General features: G+C 34.1%; 1 long non-coding RNA gene across 6 annotated transcripts in view; it reads left to right on the forward strand.

The window, feature by feature from the left end:
• The window catches only part of LOC143684847 (uncharacterized), a 380,663-nt gene that overhangs the window by 336,709 nt on the left and 27,713 nt on the right, over positions 1 to 16,241 (forward strand). For 4 of the 6 annotated variants that reach the window (XR_013176212.1, XR_013176208.1, XR_013176211.1 and 1 more), the window contains one exon: positions 7,381 to 7,419. The exons of 1 other annotated variant lie outside the window; for it this stretch is intronic. This is a non-coding gene — a long non-coding RNA (uncharacterized LOC143684847). Of the gene's footprint in view, positions 1 to 6,091; positions 6,570 to 7,380; positions 7,420 to 16,241 lie in introns of those variants that run through there. One more of the 6 variants, XR_013176213.1, reaches the window with a different exon arrangement.

The following is a 16,241-nucleotide window of genomic DNA, read 5'->3' on the forward strand; positions in this document are numbered from 1 at the left end:
GAATTCCCTTTGCCTCTATTCTGTGTGGGGCATCCTGATACCTGAATCCCATGTCTTTCTCTTTCTAGGCTAACTTCTTTGTTTTGGTAAATCACACCCTTGAACTGCTTCCAGAGAAAGGATGCATGGGAGATGACATTTTGAGATCTAGCAAATATGAAAATATTTTCATTCTAGTTCTGTAATTAATTGTCTATATATAGAAAGCTAGGGTGAAAATTATTTCACTCAGGACTTTGAAAGCATTGGCCTATTGCTTTATGCTTCTCAGTGTGAATGTTGAAAAACTGATAACATTCTAATTCTTATTCCTTTTTATGTAATCTATGTTGCTTTATTCTAGAGATTTTTAAGATTGTTTCTTTATCCTTGGTGTACTGAAATTCATGATGATGTGCCTTTTTTCATTTGTAGTGTGTGGCTTTGGTGAGGCCATGTTAATCCATCAATGCATGATTTTAAGATTCAGGAAATATTTATTATTGTTGCTATTGTTATTATTATGATCTCTCTGTCTCTATTTTCTGGGTGTCCTTTTATTGTATACTGAATATTTTGGATTATCCTAACATTTTCTCTTCTACTGACCATCCCTGTGTCTTTTTATTCTACTTCCTGGAAGATGGTCTCAACCATATTTCTAGGTTTATAACCTGCTATTAGAACTCATCAACAATTACAGTATCATTCTCTTCCTGAATGTATACAGCGAATACGATTTCTAGTGCTCCTGGAGTTCAAAGAAGCCATAAAACATTGCTTAACCAAAGACTCTGAGCTCTTTGGGGTAGAAATGTTTAAGAACTGCTAAATGGTTCTCCACGTTCTCTTTCCCTGCCATAGTAAACCCTGAAACCTCATACTGAAATAGGGATTCCTCAAATTGGGATAGCCTAATAGAGATTCCACTTTTCCATATGGAGGACATCTGGAGCAACAACAAATTTTATGCAAAAAATAAGCTTTAGTTTCAGTTGTGTTGAACTCTGAGATTTTCTGTATTGCTACCACAACAACACCTTGAGTATCTTAAATATTTCCAAGAGACTTTCTTGTGATTACCTTGTTCTTTTCTTTTTATAGCATGTTATCTTGTCTCATGGATGCAATAGCTTTTCATAGCCATTGCTATCTTTAGGTATTTCATTTTCCATTTGGAGTTGATTTTTGTATATAGTGTTTGTTAGGGGGTTCACCTTCATTCTTTTGCATGTGGAGAACCAGTTGCTCTAGGACCGTTTGTTGAAGAGACTATTCTTTACTGATTGAGAGGTCTTCGGCCCTTATAAAAAAAACCGGTGGGCCATAAATGTAAGGGTTGATTTTTGAACTCTCAATTTGATTCCATTAGTCTATATATCGGTCCTCGTGCCAGTACTGTACTATTTTGATTATTGAGTCTTTGTAACAAATTTTAAGATCAGGAAGAATGAATCGAATTCATTTCTTTCTCAAGATGGCTTTGGCTATTTGGGGCCCTTTCCTTTCCATATAAATTTTGATGATTGGCTTTCTATTTCTGCAAAGAATATGCTCAGAATTTTGATTTGGATTGCATTGAATCTGTAAATTACTTTGGGTAGAATTGACATCTTAACAATATTTAGTTTTCCAATGCATGAATATAGAATCTTCATCCATTTATTTAAGTCTTCTTTGATTTTTATTTTTTAGCAATTTTGTGTGTGTGTGTGTGTGTTTGTGTGTGTACAAGTCCTTTACTTCCTTGGTCAGATTTTAAGGTATTTAATTCTTTTAGTTGCTACTATAAATGGAAGTTTTTTTCTTGATTTCTTCTTCCAATTATTCATTACCAATGTACAGAAACCGTACTGATTTTTAGGTGTTGGTCTTGTACCCTGACACTTTTCTGAGTTCATCCAGGTGCTTTATTGTGAATTTCTCAGGATTTTCTGTATCTAGAATCATGTCCTGAACAAATAAAGACATTTGATTTGTTTTTCCTTTCCCATTTGGATGTCTTTTATTTTTTGCCTAATTTCTCTGGTTAGAAATTCCAATATAATGTTGAATAACAGTGGTAACTATGGGCATCCTTATCTTGCCTGTGATTTTAGTGGTAAAATGCTCAGTCTTTTATCATTAAGTATGAGGTTATCTGTGGGCCATCCATATATGCCTGTTATTTTGAGGAAGTTTCCTTTTATTCCTAGTTTTTTGAGTATGTTTTTTTTTCATTAAGAAATACTGAATTTTGTTAAAAGTCTTTTCTCCATCAACTGAAATTTTCATATGGCTTTTTTTTCCTTCATTCTGTTAATGTGGTGTATCACATTGATTAGTTTTGTTATGTTGAACCACCTATGCATACCCAGGATGAATCCCACTTAATCACTTTGCATAATTCTTTTAACTTGATGCTGGATTCAGTTTGCTAGTATGTTGTTGAGGATTTTTCCACCTATATTCTAAGAGATAGTGGTCTGTATTTTTCTTTTCTTATGTATCTTTATGTGGCTTTTGCATGAGTGATTTTGATGTTGTTGAATGTATTAAGGAGTATTCTCTCCTCTTTAAATTTTTATAACAGTTTGAGCAAGATTGGTGTTAATTCTTCTTGGAATGTTTAGTTAAATACCCCTATGATGCCATCTGGTCCTGGGCTTTTCTTTGTTGGGAGGTTTCTGGTTACTGATTCCATCTCTATTAGTTATTGGTTTGCTGGGATCTTATATTTCTTTTTTACTTAGTGTAGGTAGTTTGTGTGTTTCTAGGAATATTTCCATTTCAGCTAGTTTATATTATCTGTTGGCATAAAGTTGTTTAATGTATCCTCTTATAAGTCTTTTTATTTCAGAGGGGTTGGTTATAATGTCCCCTTTTTATTTCTGATTTTAGTTGTGTCCTCTCCCTTTTTTCTTCATCAATTTAGCTAAGTTTGTCAATTTTATTTATCTTTAAAAAAACACACACACAAATTTTGGTTTTGTTGATTCTCTCTTGTTTTTTATTCTTTATTTAATTTATCTCCACTGTAATCATTGTTATCTTCTTCCTTCTACTTATTTTGGGTTTAGTTTTCTAGTTCTTCCAGTTTTGAAGATAGGTCTCTGATTTGAAATCATTCTTCTTTTTTAATGTAAACATTTACAGCTATATAAATTTCCCACTCACACTATCTTTGCTGTGTCCCACAAGTTTTCATTGGTTGTATGTTCATTTTCATTCACCTGAAGATAATTCCTAATTTTCCTTGTGATCTCCTCTTTTACCTATTGGTTGTTTAAGAGTATATTATTTAATTTCCACAGATTTGTGAATTTTCCATTTCTCTTTGAGTCATTCATATCTAGCTTCATTCCATTTTGGTCAGAAAATATACACTGTATGATTTCAACAGTTTTTAATTTACGGAGAGTGGTTTTGTGATGTGAGATATAGTCTATTCTGCAGAATGATCCATGTACTTTTGAGAAGAATGTGTATTCTGCTGTTGTTGGATGAAGTGTTCTATGTGTTTATTAGGTCTATTTGGTTTAGAGTATTTGATACAATTTTGTTAAACTTTTCTTTGTATTTCTATTCCTGAGGTATATTGATATTGATATGTAATGTGCTTTTCTTGCAGTTTCTTTGCATGATTTGTTATCACGCCAATACTGGCTCAAAGAATGAGACCAGTAGACCTTGTAGACCTTGAGACTTTGTGTCTAAGATTTTTATGTACTTTTGATTGATTGATACCTTTACCATTATGAAATAACCTTCTATATCCCTGATTATATCTTTAGCTCTGAAATCTACTTTGTCTGATACTAATACACTACTGCAGTTTTATTTTGAGTACTATTCTCATGGTGTATCTTTTTCTACCCTTTCTTTTTATTTATTTATTTATTTTGCATGGGCAGGTACCAGGAAACTAACCTGGGTCTCTGGCATGGCAGGCAAAAACTCTGCCTGCTGAACACTGTGGCCTGCCCTACGCTTTATTTCTAACTTGTCTGTCTATTTATATTTAAAATGTGTTTCGTCTATGTACTCTATAGTTAGATTTTGGATGTTCAGCCAATCTGAAAATCTCTGCCTTTTAATTGGAGGGTTTAGACCATTTACATTCAATCTGATTATAGATTTTGTTAGTTGCTGAAGTCTATCATCCTGCATTTTATTTTCTATTTGTTCCATTTGTCCTTTGTTCCCTTTTCCACTTTTTCTGCCTTCTTTTGGATTTGATTTTTGCCATATTACCTATTATTTTTGTTATTTTGGTCATTGCTTTAGTATTTATAGTTTATATATTTAACTTACCACAGGCTAACTTTGAACAGTATTGTATCATTTCACATATAGTATATGAACCTAATTTTCATTTCTCCCTTCCCATAAATAGCCTTTATGAAATTGTCACATAGTTTAATTTTATAAATGCCATAACTCCCACAATACATTATTATTTTAAGCAGTCAGTTATCTTTTAAAGAAGTTTTAAGAGTAATTTTAGAATCTTATATACTTACCCACATAATTACATTTCCAGCAGTTTTCATTCTTTGTGGAGATCACAATTTCCATCCAACATCATTTGTACTCTGCCTGAAGTACTTCTTGTATCATTTCTTTTAGTACCAATCTTCTGGTGATAGATTCTTCATCTTTTTTAAAAAATATATTTTGGCTGCCTAAAGAATTTTAGGTTGCCAATTTTTTTCTTTTAGCATTTTAAAGATGTTGCTCTATTGTCTTAGCAGATTGCATTGTTTCTGACAATAAATCTTCTGTAATCCTTAACCTTAATTCCCTATACATAGTGTGTCTTTTTACTCTGACTACTTTTAAAATTTTTATCTTTGTCGCTGGTTTTATGTAATTTGTTTATGATCTGCATTGGTGTAATATTCTTCATCTTTCTTCTGCTCAGGATTAGTACAGCTTCTTGAATCTTTGGATTTATGATTTTCATCAACTGTGGAACATTTTTGGCTATTATTTCCTCAAATATTTTTCTATGCTCTCTTCTCTCTCCTTTCCTTAATGACTCCTGTTACACATATATATGAAATCACCCCACAGCTCACCGATGCTCTTTTCATTCTTATTCTTTTTTTCTGACCATGTTTCTTTTTGGATAGTTTCTGCTTGTTTTCAAGTGCAATAATCTTTTCTTCTTCAATATTTAGTCTGTCATTAATCCAATCATGTGTATATTTTGTCTCGAACATTGTGGTTTTCTTCTCTATACATTTGCTTTTTTGTTTGTTTCTTATTGTCTGTGTGTTTTAATTTGCAAATGCTGCCAGAATACAATATATCAGAAATGGTTTAAGTTACAAGTTTACAGTTCTAAAGCCATAAAACTGTCCAAATTGAGGCATCCAGAGAAAGATACTTTGACTCAAGAAAAGCGAATAGCATCTGAAACACCTCTGTCAGCTGGGAAGGTACGTGGCTGGCTTCTGGTTTCATAAAGCTTCCCTAGGGGCGTTTTCTTTTTGCTTATCCAAGCCTCTCTGTCTGTGTTGGCTCTGAGCTTTTTGCTTTTTCCAAAATGGTTCTCTCTTAAAGGACTCCAGTAAGTGGATTAAGACCCATCTTGAATGGGTGACTATACATCTCCATGTAACCGCCTAGTCAAAAGGTCCCACCCATCATTTGGTAGGACACATCTCCATGGTAACAACTTAATAAAAAAGATCTGCCAAAACAATAAGTCTGCCCCCATAAGGTTGGACTAGGAAAAAGAACATGGCTTTTCTTGAGGTCCACAACAGGCTCAAATCAATACACCAAGTCTCTACATAATTTTTGAACATATAGAATATAGTTAAGCCAACTCTTTTAATATTCTTGTCTGTTAATTCTAACATCTATGTCAGCCCTGTGTTCATTTCAGTTGATCAACTTTTACCCTTATTATAGGTTGTATTTTCCTGCCTCTTTGTATGCCTACAAACATTTGATAGTGTGCCAGTTATTGTAAATTGTATCTTTTTGTATCCTGGCTTATTTTATATAGTTATAAATTTTCTTAGACTTTGTCTGGGATGCGGTTAAGTTTTGCAAATGGTTTGATTCTTTCAGGTTGTGTTTTTAATATTGTTATACCTGATCATTGCAATTATTTTTCTAGGCCAATTATTCCCCACTACTGATACAAGACACTTCTGAGTACTCAGCCCAATACCCTGAGAATTTTGAGGTTTTCCTGTCTGGCTGGTGAAAATAGCACTATTCTCTGGCTGTGAGTAGTAGGCACTACTTCCTCAAATTTTTTTATATGTTTTTCCCCCAATTCATGTCGTTTCCTGGTACAAACATATCAGTGGGTACTCAGCTGGACACCTGAAGAGAACCCTCTGCAGATCTCCAGAGTTCTCTCTGTGTGCAATTCTCTCTTTTCCATCACTCCTGTAAGCTCTTGCCGCATTTGCATACTGAGCTCTCAACTCCTCTTCAACTCAGTGAGTCTGTCAAGCTCCATCTCATTTACCCCTCTCTTCACTGCAGCCTGGAATCTCAACATAGGGAAGTCAGGCAATTATAGGACTCACTTCATTTGTTTCCTATCTCTCAGGGATTACAGTTACAGTCATTTATTGCCTGATTATGGTATACTAAAACCTGTTTTCAGATATCTTCTCTGGTTTTGTGGTTGTTTCAGATAAGAAAGTAAATCCAGTCCTTTGTGCTCCTTCTTGGATGAAAGTTAAAGTCCTGAATCATTAATTTTTAAAGCTTCCTTTTAAATGATAGGACAACTAGTCTTTGCTTCTACATACTCACTCTCTGGTATATCATTTTAGCTTGCAGTATATTTTTATAGCAAGTAATAGTAGCTTCAGTTTATGCTTTGTATATCATTGATGTGATATTTCTCTCTTCTTACCTCCCTCTACCCTTGTATTTAGACGTTGCGATCAGATAGCTATCTGATTCATAGAAAAATGTTTGTGTAGATGATGATTTTGGCTTAAAATTTCCCTGGAAGTTTTCACATTAACAATTCTTTTTACAGTTTTACCCAACCCTTTCTCAAGTTTATAGCATCCTTTTATTTGCATCTTTCTTAAATCCAATAAAACTTTGTAGTCCAAAAGATGCTGAGCACGAGCCCAAAATGACAGTGGTCATTGATTTCTGTATAATTTTATTTGCAAGTTAGTAAGGATTTTCTCTTTAATGACTTTAGTAGCAAAGTCAATTTTCTCACAAATATAATATTATTTAATGCAGTTTCATAAACAAAAAAAGTAACATATGAGTATGTACCCTATGAAGTCTAGTCAAAAATATATTTTCCCCTGTATTATGTATTTATGAAAATAGTTTTTGAAGTAAAGTGTTTTACTTTGATTGGGCAAGTATGATTCAGGAAGGATCTTCCCTGAAGTAATCTGACTCTTTCAATTACCTTTTTAGCAACAGTCAAGATCATATTTATAAGGAAGCATGTTATAGGTAAGCCTGGTCTTTATACATTTATAATTTTTCATGGATATTAATTGGTGAGAAGCCAAAGTAACACTTTATATCTTTATTTTTATTTTTAATTGTTTGCCTCTATATTGTTGACTAAGTAAAACCTCGCTTGGAAACTCAGTATGAAAATTAGATGAATGCAGGTTGTATACTGTTGAGCTACTGATACCTTGAAAGCAACTGAACACTGCATTGGAGCAATCATGAAGGTACTGGTGTCTTTTGGTGTTACCAAAGTGTAGGAACAACATGATGCATCTTCTCAGAAAGCCAGTAGTTATCATTTGATACCAGGACAGAGTTGGTGTGGACTAAGCCCTTAGAAACATGATGATTAGAGAACTAGCTCCTGTCTCCTCCATATTGGTCAAAGAATATGAGAACTTTGCCTGACAAGGGGCATCTTTTAACAACCATCCTCATGGCTTTGATATTGTCATCTGTTGTCATTCACCTAATCATTTTAGAGAATTTTTTTTTGAGCCAGGTGTTGTAAGGAATCTTGTGGAAGTCTGAGAAAAGTAGAGCCTATGGTCCTTGGTTAAGACTTTATCTTCAGTTCTAATATCCTTACTCCTTTATCAAAGGAGAAGATAAGACTGTATGTGAGCAACAATCTGAGTTAGACTAAGAGGTATCCAATCTCATGGGAGTGTTTAAAGAAATTTGAAAAATTAAACCTCAACACAAATTACTCATAAGTCTGACCTTCTGAGTATATCATTAGTGGTGACTACGTGGTATAATTTGTGAGCCTAAGATACAATAAGTCCTTTGGGCTAAAATATTTTCTTCCTGATAAGCATTCATAAGTATAAATTCAGTGTTGCATTAATTATTCCCAATTTACCTTAATGATGTGGTGACTCAAAAGCCAGGCTTTTATTTTCAGTGTGAATCTTCACTGAATCTTTGGAGATGATAAAATGTCCCCGGTGTGCCCCAGAATCCTTTTTTTTTTTTTTTGCTTCTTTTTCCTTTAAATATATCTTCCATTGTTGGTCTCTGTGTTTTCACTTTGACGTATGGCAACTTTAGAAAATATCAAGGCTGTTACTTAGGAGATTTTCATACTAATCTTGGTTCTACCACTAATTAGCAGTGAGATCTTAGGTTTCTGTTTCATCTGTAAAATGGGAGCTTGGCGAGTGTGATTTCTGAAAAACATTAAGGTTCCCACACCATTCTGGAATATTAAGTTTTCCGTCAAGGCGGAAAGAATCAAATATGCTCACATGAAATGCTAGTAACAACATGTGTCACAAATCACATAAAAAAACTTGCGTCTGGAACAGAGATATACTTTAAATAGGTATATATCTATATATTAACTGAAAATTAGAGCTTCATTATTTCTACTAACATGCTCATTCTTGGCCATACAAATAAAATCCCTTTCCAATTCCATGTGAATATGCTGTTTGTTCACTGGTCTATTCCACAAATATTTCAACAAATATTTATTTAATGTCCGCTATATACTTGTATTGTCCTCAGTGCTGTTTTACATGTTTTTTAATTCAGATAATTTTTTCTGTATGTTAATGTTAATCATGGAGAATTATGAGATCTGGTGTGGGTGCTCTAGAAAATGAGGAAAGGCTGAGATAAATATGAGGATGCTCTATCACCACCTGCCTCACACCTTGTCCCCTCTCCCACTTACATCGTGACCAGTACTTTGAAATTTCTTCTCAAATATTTTGAGTGGAATGGAGGGGTAATTTCTGACATATATGACAGTACTGAGAGAAAGCAGTTTCAGGGTAAAATAGTTAGATTGGCACTCTGTTCAGCCAGCACATGAGGGAAAAAGAACCAGGAAATAGAGGAATGTGCATTAAAAATGCATAGTTTTGCATGGGACTTGTCTGCATGCATGCCAGGAATAACTTTTCTGTTTTTTGTTTTTGTGAAGGCACAGTCTTGGTATGAGTGGATGTGTGTGTATGTGTCTCTGTGCATTTCACATTCACAAATACACAAGACTTTTTCTACATTATAGATATTATGTCTTAAATGAAATGTTTTGCTTTGTGTTTTTTATCTGATGACATTCAAATTTCTGATTTATTTTTACCATTTTACCATGAAAAGTCTAAATTTTAAGAAAGTATGTGAATGATAAGCTATAATGTAAGAAGAAGCTTATAATAGAAATAAGGGTCTCAAAATAATATGCATCAACAGTTCGAGACTGAGTCCTTCATGTCTAATTGCATCGTCCCTTTTTTTCAGGTTTCTCCTATACTGAACTTGCATATTTTTCTTCATTTTATTGTTTACATGTTTATTTTGGGAATGCAACATTTAGAAAACTGGAATCTGCTTCACGAAATATGAAGTGAGAATTCCATCACAAAGTAAATACTGAAATCAAGTGGCATTTGTTTTTCACACATCTTTTATTGGATTTTGTATTTTGGGATATCACCTTTAAAAAGCTTGCAATGAACAGGATCTAAAACACCAACCAACTGTCAATTGAAATTCACAAGTTAAATTGTGATAAAAGTTTGGAAAATTCAAATTGATTGTAAGATGATCATCTAAATGTCAAAAAGTCTTTCTTTTTTTACTTCAGAAATATGAAACAGCTAATGGTTGAGAAACTGAATAAATTTAATCCAAATAATATACCCAATATCAAAAGATATCACTTTGAAAAAGCTTCAGAATATTTTCAGAAACCATGATTTATTTGGAAAAAAATGCATATTGAAAACCTAACATGCATAAAACCAAGCATTGGGCATAGGAGGGGAAAGAGATAATTATAGAAAACTATTAGACATGACCCTATCCCAAATAGTTCACAATAGATAAAAAGAATTACTTCTGCAATTCTAGTGATTGACATTGATAAAATACATGTCAGATCTTTATTTTTTAACCATCTTTTGAAAAAACTATGACTTACTTGCCTGGGGGCTTCTAATATTCTAATACTGAGCAGAAATGCTCTAAAGAGAAGTTCTTTAAATCCATTATGAAGCGTTCACTACAGCAGGGAGCCACCATCTCAGAAGGAATCATTATTCCTGCTCTTTGTTCAGCAGCAGCTCTGACAGATCAGAAAATCATAACTTCCACTCACTATCTAGAGGAATCTAGACACTTCATTCATAGCCACAACCATCATATTTTCACATCTATAGAGGCAGATTAGTATGTTGTCCATTGACCTTGAGGTGACCACAAACATCATCATCTTCAGTTCTATGGATGATGTCCACAATCCATGGTGTGAACCTTTTCCAGGAGCAAGAGCAGAGATGTGTAGGGACTTCTAAGCAAAGGGAGTTTCGGGGGACATAACTGAATTCCTTTTACATCCGTTCTGTGTTAGGCTCTTTCTGGTTGACCACCACCAAGGTTGGCAACTCTGGACTGAATAGCCAGGTGCCTTTATTCATGGATCCAACTCAATTTGTCATCTGGCTTATCTTTTCTATCTGAATTACTCAGCTTAATGTCAAGTCCTGACACTAATTTACTATGTCTCCAGATATTAAGTCTGATTTAGAGCTCTTAAATCAAAACAGCATAGCCTTAGCTTACAATTCCCTGAATTTTTACTATTTCTAAATATAACCCTGAAATAAATCCTTCAGATGAGTAACTAAACAGAAGAAAATTCCTTAAATGTACACTTAAAATAAACTGAAGGCAGGGAACCAGATATAAGGAAAGTTATTTCCAGATTTGAATAATATATATTTCAGTACAATGCTAATCCTATATAGTAGTCTAGGTAAACAATATTGAGAGAAATTTATAGGACGTGAATGAGGCTAAGTGGTAAATAAAGAGAAATTGACAAAGAGGTAGAATCCCCAGACTTTTAAAAGCACCTTTGGAGTACTAGAACTAACAGGAGTGTAGAGGCTAGAAATACAGTCAAGTCACTGGTTAGCAGGGAAGATATATAGCATGTTACATGATCTCTACCCACATAACTATTTGGGGAAGGTTACTTGGAGTTTGTTGATTTTATTGTTTGTTTTCTTTGCAAAGAACTTCTCTGTTTTATGACCCTATGTTCCTATTGATTATGACTAAACTAACCCCTCAATTTTGTGAGTTAAGAAATAATATGACATATTTAAAATCCCTATAGCAATTGTTTGGTCACAACTCTTTGTGCATTCATTTTTAAGATCAGTAACACAAAATGCTCATAGCCCCCAATCTGTCATTGGAATATGCAATCTATCTGTACAATAGAGAAAAAAGACAAAGGACTTTCAATTCAAAATGACAATGCAATATGGAATAGGAATCTGATCCTGCATTATAATATTATCAGTGGCTCAATTAATAAGTCTTCTATTCTTTGAATAGCCATGGCTGAATAAATAGTAGATAGTACACATACATTTGCAAATCCACCAATTTTGTTGTCTTTACCAATGTGTCTGGTATAATATAAGCTCCAGAAGAGCAGCGACTTAACCTGATTCATTCACTGTTGCATCCTTTCAGCATATAACTCAGTAGTCATTAAATAAATATTTGTTGAATTAATGTATGAAAAAATGAATTTCTCTAATAGATGCATATTGTCTGTTGCTGTTAATCAATTATTTAGCAAATATTTTTAAATCATATAAATAAATTTTTATACATAAAGCAATATCTGAAATATATCAGGGAAACATCAAGCCACTGAATAATCTTGAAAAGTAAAGCACCTTCTTATATATTTTTTAATTTTAGCTTTGTATATCTATATGTATATTTCAGTATATTTTATTTTATAAATTGAATATCTATTAACAAAATATTTAAGGAGATTATTTTATGTGGCTTTATTGTGAAAGAGAATTTTCTTTTAACAGACTGTAGTCAAGTGCAAAAGATAAAAATTAGTAAGATTGTTTCCCTTCTTGAAAATTCATAAAATTAATTTTAGGTCACTCATTTAACATGCACATTTTATGAGTAAAACTATTTATGAAAGAATGTTAACCATGACCTTACATTATGGATTTTCTGATAGTTTTTCTCCATTGGGAGTATACATACTTGGGCACGTGCAAAGTCCTCTGTTCTGTGAAGAATTCTCCTTTCTGAGCACTTGGCCCAGATCATGGAGGATATCAGTGGCAATGGGACCTTGCTCCATTTCTCTTATGTTGTATAACTTTATCTCTTATCTGGATCTTTAGCCTCAGCATATAAATATGAACAAGTCTCTTCCATCTTCTTAAACTTGAGGAACTAGACACCATTCTATTCCTTTCCTTTCGTCCTCTATAAAATCACTAAAAAGGAAATGACAATAGGATGCATCTGTTGTTTCCACTGCCTTCCACTCCACCATCTTTCTCCAACCCATGAAAATGAATATTAGGCTGTATGTAGCATGATGGTTAGGAGTGTGGGCTCTGAAATTCACAACCCAGGTTCTGTGCCTACCTGCGAATTTCACCAGACCCACAAATATCGTACCACTTCGAGATGCAGTCCTGTGATTATTATGTTCGTGTTCATTAATATTGAATTTTACCAAAATAACTTTTAGGAAATAACTATATCCCACAACAGGATTTTGCCAAATTATCTCAACAGTTGGATTTCAATTTATTCTCCAGGTCTTCAACTTCTGCCCCTTAAGATCAAGTATTCTTGCTTTAGATCCAACCCAGGGCCTCTTCAATGAGTAAAAATATTAAGATGAAAAATTGTTGTCTTCATGTCTGAAAAAAAATTATCCATATGAGTCAGGAAGTCCGTCTCTGTGAAATATTATTTCACAACACCCAAATACATGGAACCCTTGCGGTGTCTCAAACCCTGTGATATACTCTTTATGATTAGTAAATCACAGAATGTCCTTGGAATGATGGAGCATCAAATTAACTGCAGCTGGATCACGGGCCAGAGAATATTTTGCCAACAGTACACCCTTCAAAATTCAAACTCTAAACTTATGTAGGATGAGGCATGAAAGCATATAGTTGATAGCTGGAATTTATTCACTCTCCCAGATTTAAGATTAGAATAATAATTGCCACTGATTCTTCCCTCACCCCAACCAAATCTTCCTTTTTCCCAACTAAAATCAGAATCCTGTGTACCATAGTAAGTCCCCTGTCTGGGTCTTGTACCAGAGTTGCAGCATTTCCTAATTGCTACAGGCCCTAATACTCCAATTCTCCTTTGATTTCTCACATGACATTTTTCCGATTAATACAGAATATTCATGGACCAGGATTAACCATGAACTGCAGCTGACTTACCTGGGACTCAGGTGCTTTTCCTTAAACTTTCCAGTCTAGTTCCAGAAGCTGGTTTTCCTTTCTCTCCCTCCTTATTTTGGTCTCAGCTATAAGGAGAGAAAACTCAGAACTGTGGTTGCTGTAGATTCAACTTTTAAATGTTATTTATTGACTGGATACATTGCTGCTACCTATTTGACTGTTCCAATCATAACCACTAACAAAATTTGTTAGGAGACAGTTGTATCCTCTTAGAGGTCAGTTCCCCAGCTCATATCCTTTCCCTAGTCCTGGTTTATGCCTCTATTTTGATATCTGAACCCTAACCCTCACCCTATGTTACTGGATTCCTAGAAATCTCAAGTATGAACATATCCATGTAACAATAGTATTCTGCTGTTTTGTTTTTTTTTTTTGCTGTCACTTATTAGTTGTGAGACTGAGATATTTACACACTGTTCCCATGCTTCAATTTCCTAATTTGTACAAAAGAGGAAGTATTATTTAGGGTTCTTTAGGGAAACAGAAAAAACAGGTGATATCTGGAAATATTATGAGATTTTATCAAAATTTCTCACTCAACTGTGGGGATTCACGAATCCAAATTCCATAGGGTAGGCTTCAAATGGGAACTTGGATGAAGGTTTTCAAAGAATTCCCCAGGAGAACCTTGCTGGCTGAGGTAGAGATGAAAATTCTCTCTTCTCACTGCTGAAATAGTCACTTCTCCTTTTAAAGCCTTCAACTGAATGGATGAAGCATTTCTCATTGCTGAAGGCAATCTCCTCGGTTGATTGTATATATAATCAGACATAGATGCAATCAACTTACTGATGATTTAAGTCCATGAAATATCCTCACAGTAGCAGTTAGGCTGGTATTTCCTTGACCAAACAACTGGGCACTATTACTGTCCCAACTGTCCAAGTTAACTCATGAACTTAACCATCACAGAGGGCAATAAATAGTCCTCTCCCTCCTTGTTCAGCAGGATTTTCTATGGATGAAACCATAATGTGATGATACATATATGAAAGTACTTTTCAATTATACAACATGCAAGATACAGAATACTATTATAATGCCAGGAATTAACTGATGGATATGTATTATCACTCCTTTATTCCATATAATGCTTGTTTTTTTGTTTTTTTTTTTTTTTTTTGCATGGGCAGGCACTGGGAATTGAACCCAGGTGTCTGGCATGGCAGGCAAGAACTCTGCCCGCTGAGCCACCGTAGCCCACCCATAATGCATTTTATTGGGAAAAGATGTGTGGTGCATCAACTTGGATCTTCAATTTTATTGTAAATTAATGATTCATTCATTTATTGTAGATTAATGACTCATTATCTGGGCCAAAACAAGGCCCTGAAAATGCATGATTTGCAATGGAGAACATCACAAGGGAAAACATCATATAACTGCTGCTCCAATTCTCTTTTGTACCTGATAGCGTGTTACACTTGAAGCCAGATTGGCTTGTCACTTCCAACATGTAGGTGACTATGGTGCTTGGGTAGTCAGCTTTTAAAAAATTGTATTTAATCCCAGTGTTCCTGGTGGGAGGGCTTCAGCATACATTTAGGTCAGAAAAGGTGGGTGGAATGTCAAATAATTTGGCCCAAAGACTTGTCAGCTTATGTTCACATAAACTTGGAAGGACCCTAAAGTTGAAAAAATTTTGCCTGTTTAGCCATACTCCCTTGTGGAAGTTTTTATTTTTTTATTTTTTTATTATTTCAACATTCTAGGGCTGTCTCCTTTTTACTCGTTAATCCCAGACAATTTTCCTAAAAATACTGGCTGTTTTTCTTTAAATGTTCCTTTGTTTACAGATTTTCAACAGTAGATCATTCAAAAACGTGTTTATTTGTTAGCAATAACATAATATCATAGTTTTCTACAAAGTAACTAGGTAGAAATGATGTGACATATTTGACAAAAATATTTTCTGAAAACTAGTACAGTAAAATGGCAGTGGTTTGATGACTTTCCAGTCCTGAAGATGCAATACTGAACATATTCCTGAAAAGTGTGAATTGAGTTTGTAAAACCTGTACTATGACTTTTCAGATGTACCACCAAAAAGAACTATATTTATTAAGCTCATTTGTTTCAAGTAAACACAGTATTAACTGCTGATATTGAGTATGTAGTTGCAAAGAAACAGATGCTCTTTGAGCTCTGAGTTAAAAGGAGGGAAATTCCAGAAACAGTACACTTAAAAACATGTTATTAGAGGAAATTGAAAGGAAAGTCATATTTATTGAGTCAAATTGGTAAATGGAGCACTAAAGAGGCCAAACTTAAGATTTGATTTTTATGACCTAGGGGGCGCAGGGTCATTGGAGACACGATCACAAAAAATCTGAGACACCTAAGCCCCCTGTGTAAGAGTAAACTAGAAATAACACCCATTAAAACAGAAAAATTACCTGTCTCAATCTTGGCATTGAATAGAGTGAAAACTCTGATTTGTAACCATAAATTGTCTGTTATTTGAGGTGGAAGATTGAATTCACATTTCCTGCATAGATTGAAAAAAGTCAAGAATTCAGTTTAAAATAGTTCTTG

Source organism: Tamandua tetradactyla, chromosome 5, assembly GCF_023851605.1.
Source record: "Tamandua tetradactyla isolate mTamTet1 chromosome 5, mTamTet1.pri, whole genome shotgun sequence".
Taxonomy (NCBI): domain Eukaryota; kingdom Metazoa; phylum Chordata; class Mammalia; order Pilosa; family Myrmecophagidae; genus Tamandua; species Tamandua tetradactyla.